The sequence below is a fragment of the Leucopleurus acutus genome (assembly GCF_964270905.1).
Source record: "Leucopleurus acutus genome assembly, chromosome: 2".
NCBI classification, from domain to species: domain Eukaryota; kingdom Metazoa; phylum Chordata; class Mammalia; order Artiodactyla; family Delphinidae; genus Leucopleurus; species Leucopleurus acutus.
The window spans coordinates 117,089,221-117,115,763 of record NC_139143.1 but is presented as its reverse complement, the minus strand read 5'-3'; the positions used below and the strand labels follow the sequence as shown (position 1 = coordinate 117,115,763).

The 26,543-nt window shown below is 36.1% G+C and overlaps 1 protein-coding gene across 1 annotated transcript in view; it reads left to right on the top strand.

Moving 5' to 3' along the window:
* HS2ST1 (heparan sulfate 2-O-sulfotransferase 1) overlaps positions 1 to 26,543 on the top strand; it is a 186,260-nt gene that overhangs the window by 13,982 nt on the left and 145,735 nt on the right. The window lies entirely within an intron of this gene.

Genomic DNA, 26,543 nt, shown 5'->3' with positions numbered 1-26,543 from the left:
ATTCTCGAATAGAGGGAAAACATGTGCTTTGTATCCTTAGTTTTAATTTACGAATTTCAACTTTTTCTTATTTTTTCACTCAGATATAGAATACAGTAGGTTGTACTTTTATATTAATTGCTGGGCTCATGAGAATCCCAAAGACCAGAATTCTTGGCTTATACAGAGCTTCAAAGGTTTTTTGTTTTTTTTGTTTTTTTTTTAATTCAGGTCAACAATTATTTGCCATTCTGCAATCAGAAGATTTGGTAGGCCAGAGTAATAGAGGTTTTGAGAAATAAACTGTGGTGTGATCACCTCTTTCATCATATATTATTGCTATTTGTTTTTTCTGGCATTAGAACATTATTCTTAAGTACTGGTCAGCCATGTTGAAGGTTTAACATAAAATTGCTATACACAATTTCATGAATAAGCAGTGATTTGATTTGCATATTATAGTAACTTTTATGTTTATGAAACATAAAACTTTTAATTTTCCTAATTAGCAGTGAAAACATTTTGACCAAGGTGCTGAATTTGTTAGGAGCTCTATTTACTTACATTTTAGCTGCACATTTGAGACTTTTCTTAATTTATTTCTTAGTGAGTTTGCCAATCCAGAATTGAGGATGATGGAATTAAAGAACTCTGTAAACCTTTTGCATTTCACCTAACCTTCCCCTATCCTCGTATGAAGTTACTGTCTTTTTTTTTCCACATTTATTATTAATTTATCTTGTGCTGAAAAATTGTTGAGGAAATTTACAGATGTACATGTAATATAGAAAGAGAGAAGAAGGCAGATTGAAGTAGGAAAAGAAGTATTTGTGTAAATATTAACTGCCATTTTAGGTTTTTTAGCCCATTTTCTGTTGGACATTGAGGTATTAAAATACAAGGAAGTTTTCTATAGATTGTCTTTTCAACAACAATGAAATATAATCCTTACTTCAGACTCTGAGGTAAATTTTGGAGTAATAGCGTGTCTGCTGCCTTTTTATTTAAGGAGCCAGGAAAAGCATATTCCATACTTGCATTTTGGTCACAGAATAAAAGTGGGAAAGTCTTATTAATTTAGTAATAACAAGGATAGTTTGGGAAGATCAGGAAACTAATTACAAGAATTGAGTCTGGGATATTTTAGCATAAATGATTTGTGATGATGCTGTTCTTACTGGGATACCGGAGGCACTGATTGTGATTTAAGGTTGTTTTCAATGTGAAATCCATCAAGGTAGAATTTTATATATTGTTTATTAATTACATTTTGACAGAGAATTTAAGATCATGCAGTTTATAATTTCAAAGTTGTAATTTGAAAAAGAATTTATGATATGTAAGTAATCTTTTTCTTTGATGGTTTTTAAGAAAATCTGATAAAGTAGTTTATGGCTGATTAATATAAGAAAAATATGGATTCAGTTGACATTTCTAAGCTACAGTATTCATATATGATTCAAAATAAGTGCTGTTAGATTAACATTAAAGGCCAATATGAAATTGCCAAAGCTTAAATTAAAGATAGTTTTGAGGAGAGCTTTTGCCCTTTTTTTTTGCTTAAACATTCCTCTGGTTGTCCATGGTATAGTACATAAAATTTCACATGGTTAATGTAATATACCCATTTATTTTATATTCAAAGTAATTGATCCTTTATTCTCTCCCTTTCCAAACTGTGGATGCTTTGTTTAAAACAAAATGTATTAAGACTATTTTCATAATTTTCCTTAGATAGTAATTGGCTTTTTAATTTGGTTCATGGTATTTTTATGTGTGCAATAGATTTTGATTTTGATATAGTCAAAGTCATTTATCCTTTAGGTTTTTTGCCTTTGGTTATATGTCTTTTTTTTTTTTATATCTTTATTGGAGTACAATTGCTTCACAATGGTTTGTTAGCCTCTGCCTTACAACAAAGTGAATCAGTTATACATATACATATGTTCCCATATCTCTTCCCTCTTGCGTCTCCCTCCCTCCAACCCTCCCTATCCCACCCCTCTAGGTGGTCACAAAGCACCGAGCTGATCTCTCTGTGCTATGCAGCTACTTCCCACTAGCTATCTGTTTTACGTTTTGTAGGGTATATATGTCCATGCCACTCTCTTGCTTTGTCACAGCTTACCCTTCCCCCTCCCCATATCATCAAGTCCATTCTCTAGTAGGTCTGTGTCTTTATTCCTGTCTTACCCCTAGGTTCTTCATGACATTTTTTTCCTTAAATTCCATATATATGTGTTAGCATACAGTATTTGTCTTTCTCTTTCTGACTTACTTCACTCTGTATGACAGACTCTAGGTCCATCCACCTCATTACAAATAGCTCAATTTCGTTTCTTTTTATGGCTGAGTAATATTCCATTGTATATAGGTGCCACATCTTCTTTATCCATTCATCCGATGATGGACACTTAGGTTGTTTCCATCTCTGGGCTATTGTAAATAGAGCTGCAATGAACATTTTGGTACATGACTCTTTTTGAATTATGGTTCTCTCAGGGTATATGGCCAGTAGTGGGATTGCTGGGTCATATGGTAGTTCTATTTGTAGTTTTTTTTTTTTTTTTTTGCCGTACGCGGGCCTCTCACTACTGTGGCCTCTCCTGTTGCGGAGCACAGGCTCCAGACATGCAGGCTCAGCAGCCATGGCTCACGGTCCCAGCCGCTCCGTGGCATGTGGGATCTTCCCGGACTGGGGCACGAACCCGTGTCCCCTGCATAGACAGGCAGACTCTCAACCACTGCGCCACCAGGGAAGCCCTATTTGTAGTTTTTTAAGGAACCTCCATACTGTTCTCCATAGTGGCTGTACCAATTCACATTCCCACCAGCAATGCAAGAGTGTTCCCTTTTCTCCACACCCTCTCCAGCATTTATTGTTTCTAGATCTTTTGATGATGGCCATTCTGACTGGTGTGAGATGATATCTCATTGTAGTTTTGATTTGCATTTCTCTAATGATTAATGATGTTGAGCATTCTTTCATGTGTTTGTTGACAGCCCATATATCTTCTTTGGAGAAATGTCTATTTAGGTCTTCTGCCCATTTTTGGATTGGGTTGTTTGTTTTTTTGTTATTGAGCTGCATGAGCTGCTGATAAATTTTGGAGATTAATCCTTTGTCAGTTGTTTCGTTTGCAAATATTTTCTCCCATTCTGAGGGTTGTCTTTTGGTCTTGTTTATGCTTTCCTTTGCTGTGCAAAAGCTTTTAAGTTTCATTAGGTCCCATTTGTTTATTTTTGTTTTTATTTCCATTTCTCTAGGAGGTGGGTCAAAAAGGATCTTGCTGTGATTTATGTCATAGAGTGTCCTGCCTATGTTTTCCTCTAAGAGTTTGATAGTTTCTGGCCTTACATTTAGGTCTTTAATCCATTTTGAGCTTATTTTTGTGTATGGTGTTAGGGAGTGATCTAATCTCATACTTTTACATGTACCTGTCCAGTTTACCCAGCACCACTTATTGAAGAGGCTGTCCTTTCTCCACTGTACATTCCTGCCTCCTTTATCAAAGATAAGGTGACCATATGTGCGTGGGTTTATCTCTGGGCTTTCTATCCTGTTCCATTGATCTATCTTTCTGTTTTTGTGCCAGTACCATACTGTCTTGATTACTGTGGCTTTGTAGTATAGTCTGAAGTCAGGGAGCCTGATTCCTCCAGCTCTGTTTTTCTTTCTCAAGATTGCTTTGGCTACTCGGGGTCTTTTGTGTTTCCATACAAATTTTGAAATTTTTTGTTCTAGTTCTGTGAAAAATGCCAGTGGTAGTTTGATAGGGATTGCATTGAATCTGTAGATTGCTTTGGGTAGTAGAGTCATTTTCACAATGTGGATTCTTCGAATCCAAGAACACAGTATATCTCTCCATCTATTTGTATCATCTTTAATTTCTTTCATCAGTGTATTATAATTTTCTGCATACAGGTCTTTTGTCTCCTTAGGTAGGTTTTTTCCAAGATATTTTATTCTTTTTGTTGCAGTGGTAAATGGGAGTGTTTTCTTGATTTCACTTTTAGATTTTTCAACATTAGTGTATAGGAATGCCAGAGATTTCTGTGCATTAATTTTGTATCCTGGTACTTTACCAAATTCATTGATTAGCTCTAGTAGTTTTCTGGTAGCATCTTTAGGATTCTCTATGTATAGTATCATGTCATCTGCAAACAGTGACAGCTTTACTTCTTTTCCGATTTGGATTCCTTTTATTTCCTTTTCTTCTCTGATTGCTCTGGCTAAAACTTCCAAAATGATGTTGAATAAGAGTGGTGAGAGTGGGCAACTTTGTCTTGTTCCTGATCTTAGTGGAAATGCTTTCAGTTTTTCACCATTGAGGACGATGTTGGCTGTGGGTTTGTCATATATGGCCTTTATTATGTTGAGGAAAGTTCCCTCTATGCCTACTTTCTGCAGGGTTTTTATCATAAATGGGTATTGAATTTTGTTGAAAGCTTTCTCTGCATCTATTGAGCTGATCATATGGTTTTTCTCCTTCAGTTTGTTAATATGGTGTATCATGTTGATTGATTTGCTTATATTGAAGAATCCTTGCATTCCTGGAATAAACCCCACTTGATCATGGTGTACTATTCTTTTTATGTGCTGTTGGATTCTGTTTGCTAGTATTTTGTTGAGGATTTTTGCATCTATGTTCATCAGTGATATTGGCCTGTAGTTTTCTTTCTTTGTGACATCCTTGTCTGGTTTTGGTATCAGGGTGATGGTGGCCTCGTAGAATGAGTTTGGGAGTGTTCCTCCCTCTGCTATATTTTGGAAGAGTTTGAGAAGGAATAGGTGTTAGCTCTTCTCTAAATGTTTGCTAGAATTCACCTGTGAAGGCATCTGGTCCTGGGCTTTTGTTTGTTGGAAGATTTTTAATCACAGTTTCAATTTCAGTGCTTGTGATTGGTCTGTTCATATTTTCTATTTCTTCCTGATTCATTCTTGGCTGGTTGTGCTTTTCTAAGAATTTGTCCATTTCTTCCACGTTGTCCATTTTATTGTCATAGAGTTGCTTGTAGTAATCTCTCATGATCTTTTGTATTTCTGCATTGTCAGTTGTTACTTCTTTTTCATTTCTAGTTCTATTGATTTGAGTCTTCTCCCTTTTTTTCTTGATGAGTCTGGCTAATGGTTTATCAATTTTGTTTATCTTCTCAAAGAACCAGCTTTTAGTTTTATTGATCTTTGCTATCATTTCCTTCATTTCTTTTTCATTTATTTCTGATCTGATCTTTATGATTTCTTTCCTTCTGCTAACTTTGGTTTTTTTTTGTTCTTCTTTCTCTAATTGCTTTAGGTGCAAGGTTAGGTTGTTTATTCGAGATGTTTCCTGTTTCTTAAGGTAGGATTGTATTGCTATAAACTTCCCTCTTAGAACTGCTTTTGCTGCATCCCGTAGGTTTTGGATCATCGGGTCTACATTGTCATTTGTTTCTAGGTATTTTTCGATTTCCTCTTTGATTTCTTCAATGAACACTTCGTTTTTAAGTAGTGTATTGTTTAGCCTCCGTGTGTTTGTATTTTTTACAAATCTTTTCCTGTAATTGATATCTAGTATCATAGCGTTGTGGTTAGAAAAGATATTTGATACAATTTCAATTTTCTTAAATTTACCAAGGCTTGATTTATGACGCAAGGTATGATCTATCCTGGAGAATGTTCCATGTGCACTTGAGAAAAATGTGTATTCTGTTGTTTTTGGATGGAATGTCCTATCACTATCAGTTAAATCTGTCTTGTTTAATGTATCATTTAAAGCTTGTGTTTCCTTATTTATTTTCATTTTGGATGATCTGTCCATTGGTGAAAGTGGGGTGTTAAAGTCCCCTACTATGAATGTGTTACTGTCGATTTTCCCTTTTATGGCTGTTAGTATTTGCCTTATGTTTTGAGGTGCTCCTATGTTGGGTGCATAAATATTTACAATTGTTATATCTTCACTTGGATCGATCCCTTGTTCATTATGTAGTGTCCTTTGTCTCTTCTAATAGTCTTTATTTTAAAGTCTATTTTGTCTGATATGAGAATTGCTACTCCAGCTTTCTTTTGGTTTCCATTTGCATGGAATATCTTTTTCTCTCCCCTTACTTTCAGGCTGTATGTGTCTCTAGATCTGATGTGGGTCCCTTGTAGACAGCATATATATGGATCTTGTTTTTGTATCCATTTAGCCCATCTGTGTCTTTTGGTGGGAGCATTTAGTCCATATACATTTAAGGTAATTATTGATATGTATGTTCGTATTCCCATTTTCTTAATTGTTTTGAGTTCGTTATTGTAGGTCTTTTCCTTCTCTTATGTTTCTTGCCTAGAGAAGTTCCTTTAGCATTTGTTGTAAGCTGGTTTGGTGGTGCTGAACTCTGTCAGCTTTTGCTTGTCTGTAAAGGTTTTAATTTCTCCATCAAATCTGAATGAGATCCTTGCTGAGTACAGTAATCTTGGTTGCAGGTTTTTCTCCTTCATCACTTTTTTTTTTTTTTCCTCCTTCATCACTTTAAATATGTCCTGCCAGTCCCTTCTGGCTTGCAGAGTTTCTGCTGAAAGATCAGCTGTTAACCTTATGGGGATTCCCTTGTTTGTTATTTTTTGTTTTTCCCTTGCTGCTTTTAATATGTTTTCTTTGTATTTAATTTTTGACAGTTTGATATGTGTCTTGGCGTATTTCTCCTTGGATTTATCCTGTATTGGACTCTCTGTGCTTCCTGGACTTGATTAACTCTTTCCTTTCCCATATTAGGGAAGTTTTCAACTATAGTCTCTTCAGATATTTTCTCAGTCCCTTTCTTTTTCTCTTCTTCTTCTGGAACCCCTATAATTCGAATGTTGGTGTGTTTAATGTTGTCCCAGAGGTCTCTGAGACTGTCCTCAGTTCTTTTTTTTTTTTTTTGCGGTACGCGGGCCTCTCACTGTTGTGGCCTCTCCCATTGCGGAGCACAGTCTCTGGACGCACAGGCTCAGTGGCCATGGCTCATGGGCCCAGCCGCTCCACGGCATGTGGGATCTTCCCAGACCGGTGCACGAACCCGTGTCCCCTGCATCGGCAGGCAGACTCTCAACCACTGCGCCACCAGGGAAGCCCTGTCCTCTGTTCTTTTCATTTTTTTTTCTTTATTCTGCTCTGCAGTAATTATTTCCACTATTTTATCTTCTAGGTCACTTATCCGTTCTTCTGCCTCAGTTATTCTGCTATTGATCCCATCTAGAGCATTTTTCATTTCATTTATTGTTTTGTTCATCATTGTTTGTTTCATGTTTAGGTCTTCTAGGTCCTTGTTAAATGTTTCTTGCATTTTTTCTATTCTATTTCCAAGATTTTGCATCATCTTTACTATCATTATTCTGAATTCTTTTTCAGGTAGACTGCCTATTTCCTCTTCATTTGTTAGGTCTGGTGGGATTTTATCTTGCTCCTTCATCTGCTGTGTGTTTTTCTGTCTTCTCGTTTTGCTTATATTACTGTGTTTGGGGTCTCCTTTTTGCAGGCTGCAGGTTCGTAGTTCCCGTTGTTTTTGGTGTCTGTCACCAGTGGCTAAAGTTGGGTCAGTGGGTTGGGTAGGCTTCCTGGTGGAGGGGACTAGTGCCTGTGTTCTGGTGGATGAGGCTGTATCTTGTCTTTCTGGTGGGCAGGTCCACGTCTGGTGGTGTATTTTGGGGTGTCTGTGGACTTATGATTTTAGGCAGCCTCTTTGCTAATGGGTGGGGTTGTGTTCCTGTCTTGCTAGTTGTTTGGCATAGTGTGTCCAGCACTGTAGCTTGCTGGTTGTTGAGTGAAACTGGGTGCTGGTGTTGAGATGGAGATCTCTGGGAGATTTTCACCGTTTGATATTATTTGGAGCTGGGAGGTCTCTTGTGGACCGGTGTCCTGAAGTTGGCTCTCCCACCTCAGAGGCACAGCTTTGACTCCTGGCTGGAGCACCAAGAGCCTTTCATCTACACGGCTCATAATAAAAGGGAGAGAAAGGAGAGAGAGAGAGAGAGAGAGAGAGAGAGAGAGAGAGAGAGAGAGAGAGAGAGGAAGGTAGGAAGGAGGGAAGGAAGGAAAGAAAGAAAGATAAAATAAAGTAAGATAAAAAAATTAAGTTATTAAAATAAAAAATAATTATTAAGGGGCTTCCCTGGTGGCGCAGTGGTTGAGAGTCCGCCTGCCGATGCAGGGGACACGGGTTCTTGCCCCGGTCCGGGAAGATTCCACATGCTGCGGAGCGGCTGGGCCCGTGAGCCATGGCCGCTGAGCCTGCGCGTCTGGAGCCTGTGCTCCACAACGGGAGAGGCCACAGCAGTGAGAGGCCCGCATACCACAAAAAAAAAAAAAAAAAAAAAAACACACATTGAGACAACAGTCCTGCAGCCTGTGGACCAAAAGCCACATTCACAGCAAGATAGACAAGATGAAAAGGCAGAGGGCTACATACCAGATGAAGGAACAAGATAAAACCCCAGAAAAACAACTAAATGAAGTGGAGAGAGACAACTTTCTCGAAAAAGAATTCAGAATAATGATAGTGAAGATGATCGAGAACCTCGATAAAGAATGGAGGCAAAGATCGAGATGATGCAAGAAATGTTTAACAAAGATGTAGAAGAAGTAAAGAACAAACAGGGTTTCCCTGGTGGCGCAGCAGTTCAGAATCTGCCTGCCAATGCATGGGACATAGATTCGAGCCCTGGGCTGGGAAGATCCCACGTGCCGCGGAGCAACTAGGCCCGTGAGCCACAACTACTGAGCCTGCACGTCTGGATCCTGTGCTCCGGAACAAGAGAGTCCGCGATAGTGAGAGGCCTGCGCATTGTGATGAAGTGTGGCCCCTGCTTGCGGCAACTAGAGAAAGCCCTTACACAGAAACGAAGACCCACCACAGCCAAAAATAAATAATAAATAAATTTAAAAAAAAGAACAAACAGATGAACAGTACAATAACTGAAATGAAAACCACACTAGAAGGAATCAATAGCAGAATAACTGAGGCAGAAGAATGGATAAGTCACCTGGAAGACACAATGTTGGAATTCACTGCTGCAGAACAGAATAAAGAAAAAAGAATGAAAAGATGAAGACAACCTAAGAGACCTCTGGGACAACATTAAACGCAACAACATTCACATTATAGGGGTCCCAGAAGGAGAAGAGAGAGAGAAAGGACCCAAGAAAATATTTGAAGAGATTATAGTCGAAAACTTCCGTAACATGGGATAGGAAATAGCCACCTAAGTCCAGGAAGCGCAGAGAGTCCCATACAGGATAAACCCAAGGAGAAAAATGCCTAGACACACAGTAATCAAATTGGCAAAAATTAAAGACAAAGAAAAATTATTGAAAGCAGCAAGGGAAAAATGACAAATAACATACAGGGGAACTCCCATAAGGTTAACAGCTGATTTCTCAGCAGAAACTCTACAATCCAGAAGGGAGTGGCATGATATACTTAAAGTGATGAAAGGGAAGAAACTACAACCAAGATTACTGTACCAGGCAAGGATCTCATTCAGATTCGATAGAGAAATCAAAAGCTTTACAGACAAGCAAAAGCTAAGCGAATTCAGCACCAGTAAACCAGCTCTAAAACAAATGCTAAAGGAACTTCTCTAAGTGGGAAACACAAGAGAAGAAAAGGACCTACAAAAACAAACCCAAAACAATTAAGAAAATGGTAATGGGAATATACATATTGATAATTACCTTAAACGTGAATGGAAAAAATGCTCCAACCAAAGGACACAGGCTTGCTGAATGGTTACAAAAACAAGACCCATCTATATTCTGTCTACAAGAGACCCACTTCAGACATTGGGACACATATAGACCAAAAGTGAGGGGATGGAAAAAGATATTCCATGCAAGTGGAAAAGAAAGCTGGAGTAGCAATACTCAGATAAAATAGACTTTAAATAAAGAATGTTACAAGAGACAAGGAAGGACACTACATAATGATCAAGGGATCAATCCAAGAAGAAGATATAACAATTATAAATATATATGCACCCAACATAGGAGCATCTCAATACATAAGGCAACTGCTAACAGCTATAAAAGAGGAAATTGACAGAAACACAATAATAGTCGGGAACTTTACACCTCACTAACACCAATGGACAGATCATCCAAACAGAAAATTAATAAGGAAACACAAGCGTTAAATGACACAGTAGACCAGATAGATTTAATTGATATTTATAGGACATTGCATCCCAAAACAGCAGATTACACTTTCTTCTAAAGTGCACATGGAACATTCTCCAGGATAGATCACATCTTGGGTCACAAATCAAGCCTCAGTTAACTTAAGAAAATTGAAAGCATATGAAACATCTTTTCTGACCACAATGCTATGAGATTAGAAATAAATTACAGGGAAAAAAACATAAAAAACACAAACACATGGAGGCTAAACAATACGTTACTAAATAACCAAGATCACTGAAGAAATCAAGGAGGAAATCAGAAAATACCTAGAAACAAATGACAATGAAAACACAACGATCCAAAACCTATGGAATGTGGCAAAAGCAGCTCTAAGAGGGAAGTTTATAGCTATACAAGCCTACCTCAAGAAACAAGAAAAATCTCAAATAAACAATCTAACCTTACACCTAAAGGAACTAGAGAAAGAACAAACAAAACCCAAAGTTAGCAGAAGGAAAGAAATCATAAAGATCAGAGCAGAAATAAATGAAATAGAAACAAAGAAAACAGTAACAAAGGTCAATAAAACTAAAAGCTGGTTCTTTGAGAAGATAAACAAAATTGATAAACCATTAGCCAGACTCATCCAGAAACAGAGGGAGAGGACTCAAATCAATAAAATTAGAAATGAAAAAGGAGAAGTTACAACAGACACCGCAGAAATACAAAGCATCCTAAGAGACTACTACAAGCAACTCTATGCCAATAAAATGGACAACCTGGAAGAAATGGACAAATTCTTAGAAAGGTATAGTCTTCTAAGACTGAACCAGGAAGAAATAGAAAATATGAACAGACCAATCACAAGTAATGAAATTGAAGCTGTGATTAAAAATCTTCCAAGAAACAAAAGTCCAGGCCCAGATGGCTTCTCAGGTGAATTGTATCAAATATTTAGAGAAGAGCTAACACCTATCCTTCTCTAACTCTTCCAAAAAATTGCAGAGGAAGGAACACTCCCAAACTCATTCTATGAGGCCACCATCACCCTGATACCCAAACCAGACAAAGACACTACAAAAAAAGAAAATTACAGACCAATAACACTGATGAATACAGATGCAAAAATCCTCAACAAAATACTAGCAAACAGAATCCAACAACACATCAAATGGATCATACACCATGATCAAGTGGGATTTATCCCAGGGATGCAAGGATTCTTCAACATATGCAAATCAATCAATGTGATACACCATATGAATAAATTGAAGAAGAAAAACCATATGATCATCTCAATAGATGCAGAAAAAGCTTTTGACAAAATTCAACACCTTTTTACGATAAAAACTCTCCAGAAAGTGGGCATAGAGGGAACCTACCTCAACATAATAAAGGCCATATACGACAAACCCACAGCCAACATCATTCTGAATGGTGAGAAACTGAAAGCATTTCCTCTAAGATCAGGAACCAGACAAGGATGTCCACTCTCACCACTATTATTCAACATAGTTTTGGAAGTCCTAGCCACGGCAATCAGAGAAGAAAAAGAAATAAAAGGAATACAAATTGGAAAACAAGAAGTAAAACTGTCACTGTTTGCAGATGACATGATACTATACATAGAGAATCCTAAAGATGCTACCAGAAAACTACTAGAGCTAATCAATGAATTTGGTAAAGTACCAGGATACAAAATTAATGCACAGAAATCTCTTGCATTCCCATACACTAATGATGAAAAATCTGAAAGAGAAATTAAGGAAACACTCCCATCTACCACTACAATAAAAAGAATAAAATACCTAGGAATAAACCTACCTAGGGAGACAAAAGACCTGTATGCAGAAAACTATGAGACACTGATGAAAGAAATTAAAGATGATACCAACAGATGGAGAGATATATCATGTTCTTGGATTGGAAAAATCAGTATTGTGAAAATGACAGTTCTACCCAAAGCAATCTACAGATTAAATGAAATCCCTATCAAATTACCAATAGCATTTTTACAGAACTAGAACAAAATATCTTAAAATTTGTATGGACATACAGAAGACCCCGAATAGCCAAAGAAGTCTTGGGGAAAAAAACAGAGCTGGAGCAATCAGACTCCCTGACTTCAGACTATACTACAAAGCTACAGTAATCAAGACAATATGGTACTGGCACCAAAACAGAAATATAGATCAATGGAAGAAGATAGAAAGCCCAGAGATAAATCCATTCACCTGTGGTCAACTAATCTATGACAAAGGAGGCAAGGATATACAATGGAGAAAAGACTGTCTCTTCAATAAGTGGTGCTGGGAAAACTGGACAGCTACATGTAAAAGAATGAAATTAGAACAGTCCCTAACACCATACACAAAAATAAGCTCAAAATGGATTAGAGACCTAAATGTAAGACTGGACACTCTAAAACTCTGAGAGGAAAACATAGGCAGAACACTCTATGACATAAATCACAGCAAGATCTTTTTTGATCCACCTCCTACAGTAATGGAAATAAAACCAAAGATAAACAAATGGGACCTAGTGAAACTTAAAAGCTTTTGCATAGCAAAGGAAATTATAAACAAGACGAAAAGCCAACTCTCAAAATGGGAGAAAATAGTTGCAAAGGAATCAACGGACAAAGGATTAATCTCCAAAATATATAAACAGCTCATGCAGTTCAATATTAAAAAAAACAAACAACCCAATCCAAAAATGGGCAGAAGACCTAAATAGACATTTCTCCAAAGAAGATACACAGATGTCCAAGAAGCACATGAAAAGCTGATCAACATCACTAATTAGAGAAATGCAAATCAAAACCACAATGAGATACCACCTCACACCAGTTAGAATGGGCATCGTCAAAAAATCTACAAACAACAAATGCTGGAGAGGGTGTGGAGAAACGGGAACCCTCTTACACTGTTGGTGGGAATGTAAATTGATATAGCCACTATTGAGAACAATATGGAGGTTCCTTATAAAACTAAAAATAGAATTACCACATGACCCAGCAATCCCACTCCTGGGCTTATACCTAGAGAAAACCATAATTCAAAAAGGCACATGTACCCCAATGTTCATTGCAACACTATTTACAATAGCCAGGTCATGGAAGCAACCTAAATGCCCATCGACAGATGAATGGATAAAGAAGATGTGTGGTACATATATACAATGGAATATTACTAAGCCATAAAAAGGAACGAAATTGGGTCATTTGTAGAGATGTGGATGGTTCTAGAGACTGTCATACTGAGTGAAGTAAGTCAGAGAAAAACAAATATCATATATTAACGCATATATGTGAAACCTAGAGAAATGGTACAGATGAAACCGATTTGCAGGGCAGAAATTGAGACACAGATGTAGAGAACAAACATATGGACACCTAGGGGGGAAAGCGGCGGGGGTGTGGGGATGGTGGTGTGCTGAATTGGTCTGTTGGGATTGACATGTATACACTGATGTGTATAAAATGGATGAGTAATAAGAACCTGCTGTATAAAAAAATAAATACAAAAATTCAACAAAAAAATACATTGAAAGGTAGAGAAGCTGCTCCCACACTAATCAAAAGTGTGTTGCCCAAACATGTGTAATTTGCTATAGAACTGGAAAAATATTAAGGATAATTTTAGAAGCCTCTTCAAGGATAGTTACTGATACAGGTACTTCTTGCCAAAATTATAATTTGTTTTTAGTACTTGCCTGTTTTCTGGAGTCTCTCCTACTCGGTATGCCGTGGATTTGTCTTCCTATGAAATGTATAACATTTCCAAACCATTTCTTCTTTCCCCTTGACCACAATTGCTCTTAGCTATAGAGTTTTCCTTGGTGGGGGATGGGTGGTGAGGAGCAGGGGAAGTTAGGCAGTTGGGTTGAGAGACAAAGCAATTTTTATCATTTTACCCCCAACCATATACTTAATTTATGGCCTGTGTACCCACTACTTGGATTTATTAAATAGTAATATATTTTCACATTCATAATAAAACACTACAGGTATGTCAAAGCCTCTGGTACTTCTCACTGAACCAATTTCCCTGTCTTCTTCTGCACAGGTAACCAGTGTGTGGGGTTTATCTTTTTCAGAAATATTTTCATAAACCAAATCAATCTCTTAAGTAATAAATCAAAAGGAGTGAAATTTAGGAGGGAAATGTTTGTGAGCAGAAAGTTGATACCCCACTAGAGATGATTATATTTAGCGATGGAACCAATTCTGCATCTAGCCTTTTTCATCTTTCTGTATATGCATGTTCAGTTCTAATTGTTTAAAAACTTTCCTGTTAAAAAATTGTAGAAGCTTGAGAACCTAGGCTATAGGGAGACACAAAGGATTAATTCTACTTTGTTAAAATTTACTAATGTGTGTCTAAATGTGATTATGGCTTGTTGACAAAGAACCATTGGATGAACAGAATCCAGTGTTTATGGTACTAGATTGTTGGCAGGCACAGTTAACAGTGCCTGCACACCAAAACCAGCCAACTCTTTTTTCTTTAGTAAATTCTCTGTCCAATAAGAGATCAACCCCTTTAAATTTTAGATAATGAATAGAATTCATTTAGACTTTAATTCACAGTGCACAGTTAATAGGTTATTGTTGATTAGATTATCTTGGTTCTACATGCTGTTCTGTTTGGTTCACATGAAAAGGGCTGAAGTAAAGCTGAAGAGGGTCGAACAAAGATCATAAATCTTTTTAGAGTTCAAAAATATGAGTAAAATTATTTCAGAAATAATACAAATATTTAGTATCATTCATAAGAAGATCAAGTCCTTTTGGGAGGACTTGTCACTAATTTAGGTATTTATTTTGTGGGAAATGAAAAAGGATCAATGTATGGGCTAGAGGCAGAGATTTCCTATTTTAAGCTGGGGCAGTGATTAGCTTCCACTCCTTCTACCCCTCCCCAGCCCTCCCGTTCATCTAGGAAGAGTGACCTTTTCTTCATTCATAAGGTAAGATTAGTGTCATACTCTGTTTATTTCATCAACAGCAAAACAACCTTTATCTTATTCCACTCTTCCTGCCCCCCAAATTAGTTTCCCTTCTAAAGTCTACTGAGCAATTCCTTAATATTTCCATATCTCTTTGACTTGAAAACTAGGAGTCATCCTTGATTCTTTTTCCCTTTATATATAGTCAGTCACCAAACTTTATGGATTCTACCTCTGTCTTTTCTAGGCTTACTTTGAGCCTTACATTTCATAACAAGTACGAGATGTTCAAGGTTTCTTCCAGCTTTAAAATACTATTATGACCTTTAAGATCTAAAATTAAATGTTGGAATGTAATATTGAAACCTTGTGGAAGGAATATTAATAATAAACTGAACAAAAAGTACAGATTTTAGATCAGATTCTTTCAAAAGTATCCTAAAAGTTCAGAATAAGACATTTAGAAATTTGTACTTAGTGTGAAGTCTTAGTATTAATATTACATATGAATCATTGAATATTTATTAATATGGCTTGTGTCTAATATTGAGCTTTACATCTAACTTTTGCTGAAGAAAAAGCATAGTTCTTATTGAAGAAATAAGAGTAAATTTACTCTAGTATCTTAATCAGTCAGCATCTGGGCAGGTGGGACTAGACTTTCCAGCCACAGACACTGAGAGAACCTGGTGTGTCCCCAATAATAAAAATTTTAATTTAAATTTTTTATTTCTGAAGGCTTCTTACAAACGACTTCAGAAGTCACTTGGAAAGATTTAATGTCTGTCATTTCTTTGGGGGAATCCTAAATTATGAAAAGAGACTCTGTTGGTTGGCCTTAATGCAAATACTATAAAATTGAGAAAAAATTTGATAGTGGAAGGAGATGTCTGGGAGAGAGGATAGTAAACATAAACAAAGTTTTGAGGACAGGTAGCTTTTGAGGATTTGACTTTTGAGGTAGAGTAGGAGGTAAATTTGAGTATATAAATCAGAAAATATTAAGTGCCAGAATGACATAATAACTTATGACCTAGTGATTTAAAAAATGAAACTTCAGTAAAAATTGACACGTTTTTCTAAATGGTACCTTGATATTTAGGATTTTTTTTAATGTGGAGAGCATATTTGCTTGAAGGCTATAGTGAGTCTTTTTCTCTAACATAGCTATCAGGAACCATGAAAAATAATATTTTCAATTTCCCAGGCTTTTTTCTTACATTCATTAACTCAGATAGCCATGAAGCAACTCCTGTGTATACTGGACATTCTGCTGTCTTTGCCGTGCTTTCGTTATAAGTTTAGCTTCACAATGAAGATTTATTCTTTTGGCCTATTTCTAATGTTCAAGCTGCTAGTTTCTACTTTCTACAAAACCAACACCTGTTATCTCTTACAGTCTTCTAAATTTTCTTGAGGGTTAATAATTTGTTTCCTTTTGAGCACCAGCTGCAAGCCCAGGGGTCTGACTGACTTTCTGAAAGGAGTAGGTATTTGAAGTTCTCTTGAAGGAGAATGGGATTTGATCAAGGTTTCTAAGAATGGATAAGAATTTGCCAGGGAAAATTCAGGCAGAGAGTATGATATGATCAAAGGCATGAACATGGGGCACGTAAGGTGTATTCAATATATGAGATGTGATATGGCATGTTAAAAATGTACAATATTGTTAGGAAATAGTGGGATACCATTGGGAAGATAGAAAAAGATCATGGAACGTCATGAATTCCTGGTCGGTTAATAATATTATCTATCATTTATTGAACGTTTACTATGTGTCCAAGTCTGTGTTAGGCCCCTTATGAAATAGTCTCATTTAATTCTTACAAACAGTGCTGTGTTGTAGATATTATCCTCTGAAGAAACTGGGGCTTAGGGAGGTTAAATAGGTGGAAAAGACTCAAACAGCTAATAAGTTAGCTTTGAATCCACATCTCTCTTAAAATATGCTGCCATATTAGTCCTCTTTAGCTATTTGGAGTTGCTTTGCAGTGACCTGTATATTTTAGACAAGAAATTTGCAACAATCTTGAACAGATTCTTATAGACTAGGTGATCGCTGTTATATTGGCCTGAGGGAAGAACCATGATTATTAATGTGCCAAGTTTCAGAAGAACTTCAAATATAAATACACTGCTACAGGAACATGAACTGATGGCCCACAAAAGAAGACTGAATTTATTAATATTTTGGATAACAAAACACCCTCTTGGTATCCAAGGCTCTGTAAAAAAACAAAAATACTAGAAAGTCTCTGGGACAAATGCTCAAACTGGTATGTTCAGGGAGACCCTCATTACTCTATCTAGGCCATAAATATTTGACAGTTTAGGTCTGGTGAAAAGCATCTGGTTTTAATAATATTGATAATATGGCTACCTGCCTCTTGGCTCCTTGAATTTAGAAGCTGATTCATATGTGTTTGTTTTAATTGTATTCTAACCCAGAGGTAGCATTGTATCTTAATGGAATGTCGAACTGAAGTATTTTTGTTATTGTTGTAGTGGGTGAATATCTTCCATTGAATCACAGCAATTTTAGTAACTGGTAGCCTATGAATTAAAGAAATTTAGACGTGAAGGGATCTTAGTAATCGTCCAGTGGTCTTCTTGTACAGGTAAGGCAAATGAAGCATGGAACAAGAGGATGTGGCTGTAGTTGCTTATTCATTTAAGGCTGTTAGAACTAGAACTAGGACTAGAACTCTTTTTACCAAACTGCACTACCTCCAGTGTTTATAAGAGGGTGTTAGGTAGACTGTCACCCTAATAGTAGAAGTCTCTTACTGTTTATGAGGCTGGAGTCCTAAAGCAGTGGTCTTACCTGGGTGAGATATAGGTAGCTGTGTATCAGAATTTCTTGGGCATCTTTCACAAATACATACATTGACGGCCACTTGGCTAGAGAGCCCATCGTATCAAGAGCACCTTTAATCATTAAGCATAGACCCTGTGGCTAGAAACATGCAGAATATTCTTGTGTTTTGGAAATAGGTGTCTAGAAAACAGGTAGCTTGATAATCTAACTAATGATTGCATTGCAGACGGATACCATAAGGTTATCCTTTCCAGTGCTCACAAAGACATTTGATTGGATTATCATATGTTCTGAAAAACTAAGTAAAAAATTTGACTTGTGAGACCTCTGATATTTCAACATGATTATGTTTATGGTTATACAGATTATGAGATTTTATTGCATACCAACAAATTAGCCTGCTGTAGTTTGATGGAAGCTGGTAAGAAGACATGAGTATCAGCATTTTTGCACCGGTTTCCTGGGCTCCACCTACCATAGGTGACATGAAGTGGGCTGGATGACATCTGCACATAGAGTGGGGTGCATTACTGGAGAGCAGCCTTGAGTTTAGGGAGCACAAATTTTTGCTCTAGAAGGAGGCACAATCTCTATCTTCCAAGGCTATTGCTTTACAACCACCCTTGAAAAGATAGTCTGGAGCAAAGAGCAGTCAGTGCCTCTGCTTGCAGGGCATGCAGAAATATGAGCGAACAATGGAGAATTGTCTCCCCAAAGACATCATATTATATGAGACAAACTAGCTTATTGTCTATTCTCAATATAAATGAAATATGTTAAAAAATAAACAGGGTTTCAGAAGTGTGACCTCTGTGCACTTTGTTTTTATTTGGAGAGAAACTTTTTTGTTTGCATGTTACATGTCCCTGTAACTAAAGTAACTTGAAAGTTAACTTGCTTAGTTTTGATGAAGGGTGTTCTGGTCAACTGGATTTTCTTTTAAAATATTCAAATTCCTTTATGCCAAAAGAACACACCCTATTCCTTTATCTCTCCTCCCTCTTTTTATCTCGAAACGATTTTCCTCTGCGTTGTTTTATTTCAGCAAATGCCTAGAATGTGCCTGTCATGGGCCAGATACTGTATACTAGTAGGGTATATACATATGATTGTGTGTCCTTTATTGTTATAGGCCAGGCATTTTTATTTTTATTTCATCCTCACACCAATCGTGTGCCACTTGAGAGAAGGAGACAGCATAGGCTAAAGGTTAGAAGGGTTTTCCTGGGAGAGTGAAAAACATTTACAAAGGGTTTGCAGAAGACAGATAATGATAGGCAGCAAAGGATATTTCAAGAAGAGCAGTATACGTGAAGGTCCAGAAGAGAGAAAGAAGGCAGAATTGTGAGTACTTCATGATACTGATACTCACCTTTTTTTTTTTTTTAAGTAAAGTTTCAGATTTAAACCTGTTGAGGTCTTTGCAGATTGTATTCTATCAGGGAGTGAAGTTCTGCTTTTATGGATCTTGGTAGTTGTGCTTATCATGTATGAAACCTTCCATGCAGACTTTCAAAATATCTTTTTTGGGAGGGGAGGGTGGAGGAGGGGGAGAGATATTTCACTATATATCTTTTAGTGTTAGAATGCTACTGTATTAAAGGTAGCAGTTTTTGGAGGAGATGGCTTATGAGTTTGCTGTTGAAAGCATAGTTTTCATTCTGATATAGTTGTATATCAGTAACACAATTTTCAAAATAGCTTTATTTAACCAAATCTCTATATTTGTCTGTTGACCAGAATTGTGGTTTGTTTTTCATTTGAAAAGCTTATCACTTGCTCCAGGCACAATATGGTTCATATTCTTAAGTTATCCATGACATTAGAAATTAAATGAAGTTTCCCCATCTATTTATTTTTAATCAGGATAGTAAAGGTGTTGGTTACTTTGAAACAAACCTCTAGCTATTAGAGGTTTTCATTAGCTCTTGGTTTCTTCCAACAAATGCTTTAACTCTAGTATTAAAATTTTTAGCATATTAAAATATTGATTCAATTAACAGTTTAACCCTAGTTTTTCTAAATAAATTTTGCTGCTCTAATTACGTGGTTAATTTCATCACAAAACATTTCTCAAAAAGGTATACTCTTGATCAGAGGGTCATAGTGAGGATTAAATGAAAATATATGTGAAGTATCTTATATAAAACTTGGCATATAAAAAGTTCTCAAATGATAGTTACTATTCCTCTTACCATGTTATTGTTTTTAAAAGCTGATTAAGTTGGTGTTGCATGCATTTGCATTTAAGTGGCAAATATAAAAAGTTTAGAGTGGAGATTGTCTAAGCCTATGCTAATACAGTACCACTAGCCACATGTGGCCATTTTAATCTAAATTTAATTAAAACTCCTGTTGTTTGGTCCTACTAGCCACATTTCAAGTGCTTGGTAGCTGCATGTGGCTGGTAGCCACTCTTGATGGTGTAGAACATTTTCATTGTTGCAGAAAGTTGTGCTGGATAGTGCTGTTCTAACCTAGTGGTTTTTAGTATTTTTTTCTCCCAATCAGTAGAACACTTTATTCATGAGATTTTAACCAGAATCCCATACAAAAGGTAAGATGCAGAGATGCTTGCTCTTCAGGAGATCCAAGAATCACTCCACTACTCCACTTAACCTCCCCATGGCCCTCACAACACAGGGCCCTTAGGTACAGAGTTAGAAAGTGGTCATTTGCCCTTTTAATCCAACTAATAAATATGGAAAGAATTCTAGAAATAGAAAAGTCTGTAAACAGAATAAGCACTACAGAAATAATTGATTGAGATAAGATGCTGAAACCATTGGCTGAAAGATTTTTGGGACAGGATATGGAGAAACTTAGTTACCCAAATGATCAAACTTAACATTGTAGCATGAACTGGTATTATATGCATCTTGATGTGATGCAGCAAGAATAAAACTTCACCTGTGTGGTATTTCAGCCAAGTTTAAAAAAATGATAATTTAATGAGGAAAAAAATCAGATGACTCCAAGTAGGGGATCTTCTACAGAACAGTTGGCTTAGACTCTTGAAAAAATATTGGTAATATGAAAGACTAAGTAAATAGGGAAATTAAAGGAGACTAAAGAGACATGGCAATTAACTGTGTGCTGGATCCTTCATTGGATCTTGGATTGGAGGGTAAGCCATATAGGACATTATTGGAATGATTGGAGAAATTTGAGAATGAATGGTATTAATAATAATAATAGTAATAATAGATTTTTATAGGTAATTATATTGTGATTATGGAAGAAAATACCTGTGCTCTTAGGGGAGTATGTATTGACATATTTAGGAGTGAAATGTCATAATGGTGCAAGTAACTTTCAAATGGTTCAACCAAAAAAAAAAAAGTGTGTATGTATAAAGAGAGAAAGCAAATGTGGCAAAATATTAACAGTTGGTCAGTCTACATTTCTCAACCTTTTTGTAATGTTCAAGGATTTTTTTCACTACCACCCCTGACCTATGAACCAATTTTGCCCTTTTGGAGGCAATATTTCCCCCACTGAGACTGAATGATCTAGATAAAGGATGTAAGGGTGCTTGTTGTACTTTCTTACAACATCTTTTTAGGTTTGAATTTTTTCAAAATAAAAAGTTGGAGTAAAAAGTTGCTTCTTATTCTGTATGCTTAGCAGACAATTCCAGGAAATGTCCCTCCATCTTTTCTGCTTTATGATAGCAATGGAATGGCTTTGTGAGGTTTCTCAATAGTCCTTCAGGGGAAGGTGGTATTGAGCTGAATCTCTGATGAAGTTGATTCAACCGATTAGTAGGAAGACAGGCATTTCAGGCAAGGAAACAATGTACATAAAAGCATCTTACTTTATATGTAACATATATGTTTATATGTAGTTTATATGTTTCAGTGTTTGTTTCACCAGAATTTATTCACAGTAGATTATTCAGATTTGTTCTTTCCTTTTATGGAAAATTGCATTGCATATAAGAAGTATTTGCACATCAATTCACTTAGCAGCGCTTTCCAGTGACACACATGCTCTGAGTCTCAATAGGTAGGTAACTACAGGTAGAATCAATTAGGGGTTGCCTGTTTCCGTCTTTTTAACATTTTGGTGACCACCTAGATTCAGATATTTGTTATAATTTGTAACAAATAATATCTGGTTAAGGTTCTTGAATTGGGATTTTAAGATCAAAAGACATTTATTTCAGAATAATGTCTCCATGAATAAATGATTAATTTATTCATTTAATATTAACATTAAATTTATTAATAAAATTAATATTTTGCCATATTTGCTTTCTCTCTTTACACAGGGCTTACCAAATTGTTTAGTTATACATTATTCAACTAATATTATAAATTAATTATAAATATCTTGTACACTTTAAGCAAACAGTATGAATTTTATTCCCCTTCTCTAGGAAATTGATGATAATTCACTGGTAGGATTGGTTACCAGTGTCAAAGACCCCGTCTGTTTTGTTCTGCTTTCTTCTCATGTGTGTTGCAAGGTGTTTTCAGGCTTCCTTTGTGAGTATCTTAATGGAAAATAAAATAGATGAAAAAAGGAATAAAGTTTTAGGATCAGGGAAAAATATAAATTAGAAAGTCAAGACTACAGGAACAGTTAGAACACACGTTATGTTAGAATTCTTGATCATTTACTAAAGTTGAGCTGGAAAAATTTTTTGAGTTATAATTTACCTACAGTAAAATGTATAAATCTTAAGTGTATAGCTTGATGATTTGGGGCTGGGAATTTGATTCTGAGAATTTCCTTCTGTCTAAAGCCAAAAATAAAATGCACAAGTTCCTTGGGGGCGGCAAAACTTTTCCTAGTGCATATTTCTTTTGTTTTCCAATAAATTTATTTATTTGTTTTTATTTTTGGCTGTGTTGGGTCTTCATTGCTGTGCGCAGGCCCTCTCTAGTTGCAGCAAGTGGAGGCTACTCCTCGCTGTGGCGTGCGGGCTTCTCATTGTCGTGGCCTTTGCTGTGGAGCATAGGCTCCAGGCACATGGGCTCAGCAGTTGTGGCTTGTGGATTCCAGAGTGCAGGCTCAGTAGTTGTGGCGCACAGGCCCAGCCGCTCTGCGGCATGTAGGATCCTTCCGGGCCAGGGCCTGAACCCATGTCCCCTGCATTGGCAGGCAGTCTCTTAACCACTGCGCCACCAGGGAAGCCCACCTAGTGCCTATTTCTGAAGAAAGTTCACTTGAATGGGGTCTCATGAAGGGAGTATTGAATGATGTAGTGCGTTTCACAAAGCTCTTTTCTTACATCATTCTAGGTGAAAGCTAATGTCATGATGCTTAGGTGTAATTTTTATTGGGGGTGAATGTTGGGGAGCTAAATAAGTAATCTTTATCTGAAAATAAAACCTAGAGTGTATCAAGAAATGGTTGATCTCTCTCTCTCTCTCTCTCTGTGTCTCTCTCTCTCTTTCTCCCTCTCTCTCTCTCTCTCTCTCTGTATATATATATATATATATTCTTTCACATAAAATATGTATGTATGTATATGTATAAAGATACATATATGTATAAAGGTTTATATAATATATATGCATATATATATAATTTCTTTAAATCTCTGTTGATAAGAATTGGGCAAGGAAAGGGCTTGAGTGCAGTTATTTTGGGTTATCAACTAGGAGTGGATTTATTGCTTTAAGAAATAAATATGCAAGTGATAATTTCCTTTTCTGGAAATTCAGAATTAAAACATTTTCCTTTTGAATCCAAAGTTGTCCCACATTCAGAGGAAAGTAGGCCGTTAGAGAATCTGCAGGTTAAGCCAGGATTCTTCTGAAGGGACAATTCTTTGTCTGATTTAAAGTTGAAAAGGAATCAGTCAAGTCCTCAAAGTTCTTTAAAACATAGATGGCCTAGATACTTTTAGCTGGAAGATAGTTTCAAACAAATATTCCCAGTTGGCCATCATGGCTGTAGAAAAATATCAGTAATGCTCCCATAAAAATCTGGTTTTGAGCAGTGTGAACCTGCTGAAAAGGAACTGATGGTAAAAGGAACTTTTTTTCTCCCTTCAGATTATCTCCTTGTGATGCCTTTACTTCCAGTCAGTTTCTATGATCTGACTTTTTGCTCTGCCATCTTGAGTTATAATTAAAAAAACAAACAAACCTATCCGTTAGGTGGAAAGGACTGGTGTCTTTACAGGGTGCCACTAAGAAGATTTTCCCACCAGGAAAAATACCACCTTACTCTGTGGTAATCATCTCCATTGTAAATTATCCTGCATTTAGAGAGGTTTAAACTGCTGCATGATTTTTTCTCTTTCTGCTTTGAATAACATTTTCTTGTTAGTTACACACAGGTCCTTGCTAGTTGAATTTAAGGAATTAGAGAATGTATTTAGAAACTGTAGAATAGAACTTTTCTTCTCATCCCTGAATCTTTGGACAGTAAAAATGAATTATATTTAACACTGAAATCATTTATGATATTGTCATTTGAAATTACAGATGAGTAATGCTGTGAAAAAATCTGCCACATTCTGTTATGTTATGGGGGGGGATATTAACCTAAATTAGCAAGAGTTGTGGACTACAAGTTGTCAGTATGTGCAAAGTGAATTTTTAGGTAATGAGCAAATTTGTGAATATTTAGAGTCTAAATTTTTTGAATAAAATTTATTATCATAAAAATCAGAGACAACTGTGAAAGAAAAAAATTCCTGACTTTTATTTAAATTCTTTCCATGGATTAGATTATTTAATTTGATGACTTAATCCCCACAAAAACCTTATATGGGTAAGTAATTAATTAATCAGCCCATTTTACACAGAAGAAAACATGGCTCCCATAGCATAAATGGCTCACAGTCACATATCTAGCAAGTGATGGAATCAAGATTTAAACCTGGGCAGTCTTACTCTTAACCACTATGATATGCTTCTCAAAGTGAGTAGAGTTAACAGTATGGTGATATGTTGTCTCCCACCTTTCTCCTGAGGCTGAATTGCCAAGGTATCTGCTCTTTCATTAACTTTACTTCCCTTTTTACTTTTAACCCCAAATTTTCTCTTGTTTTAATAGTAATAAAATCTAGAGGAAATAGAAGAAATGTCAAGAGTTAAATACACTTGGGTTTAAATACCAAATGACAAAATTCTGATGAAGAAAATGCAAGGTTTAAATAAAGATATTCCATGTTCATGGATAGGAAGACTCGGTATGGTTAAGATATCATTTCTTCCCAACTTGATCTTTAGATTCAGTATAACCCCAATCTAAATCCCATGAAGTTTCTTTTGTGGATATTGACAAACTGATTCTAAGTTTATGTGGACAGGTAAAAGACCCAAAATAGTGAACACAGTATTAAAGATGAACAAAGCTGGAGGACTGACACTATGGGACTTCAAGACTTACTGTAAAGCTACAGAAACCAAGACAGTGTGGTATATGGTGAAAAAATAGACAAGTAGATCAATGAAACAAAATAGCCCAGAAACAGACTCACATAAATATAGTCAGTTGATCTTTGAGAAAGGAGCTGAGACATTTCAAAGAGAAAAGGATAGTCTTTTCAACAAATGGTGTTGAAACAACAGGACATCCTCATGCAAAAAAAAAAAAAAAAAATCTATACACAAGTCTTACATCTTTCACAAAAATTACCTCAATGTTGACCTAAATGTTAAGCAAAAAACTATAAAGCTCCCAGAAGATGATATAGGAGAAAATCTAGATTAACATAGGTTTGGTGATGCCTTTTTAGAAACACCAAAAGCATAATCTATGAAAGAAAAAATTGATAAATTGGACTTAATTAAAATGAAAAACTAATGGTCTGTGAAAGATACTGTTAAGAGATTGAAAAAACAAGAAAGTTTTTGCAAAACACGTATATGATAAAGGACTGGTACCCAAAATATACAAAGAACCCTTAAAACTCAACAATAAGAAAATGAACAACCCAATTAAAAATGAACCAAATATCTGAATGGACATCTCACCAAAGAAGACATTCAGATGACAAATAAGCATATGAAAAGATGCTCAACATCATATGTCATTAGGGAATTGCAAGTTAAAACAAAAATTTACCACTGTACACATATTAGAATTGTGAAAATCCAGAACACTGACAGCACCAAATGCTGATGAGGGTATGGAGCAACAGGAACTCTCATTTATCGCTGGTGGGAATGCAATATGGTACAGACATTTTGAAGGGCACTTTGGCACTTTCTTTCAAAATTAAACACAGTCACATACTCTTACCATATAATCCAGTAATCACACTCTTTGATATTTACTCACATGTGTTGAAAACTTATGTCTACACAAAAACCTGCACATGAATGTTTATAGCAACTTTATTCATAATAGTCAAAACTTAGAAGCAACCAAGATGTCCTTTAGTAGGTGAATGGAAAAACAAACTGGTGCAGCTACACAATGCAATATTGTATAATATTCCATTATACAGTAAAAAAAGAAATCAGCTATCAAGCCATGAGAAGATGTGGAGGAATTTTATATGCATAAAATCTATTAATTAAAAATAATCTCCCTAGACTATACAAGCAATACAATGAACTATGGTGTAAATCCAGCAATGTAAATGAATCTTAAAAATATAATGTTGATTGTAAGAAAGCAAGGGAAAAGGATTCATAAAGTATGATGAAATTGTACTGTTTTGTTTAAGGGTGGGTATGTAGATGGTAAAACTATAAAGAAGAGCT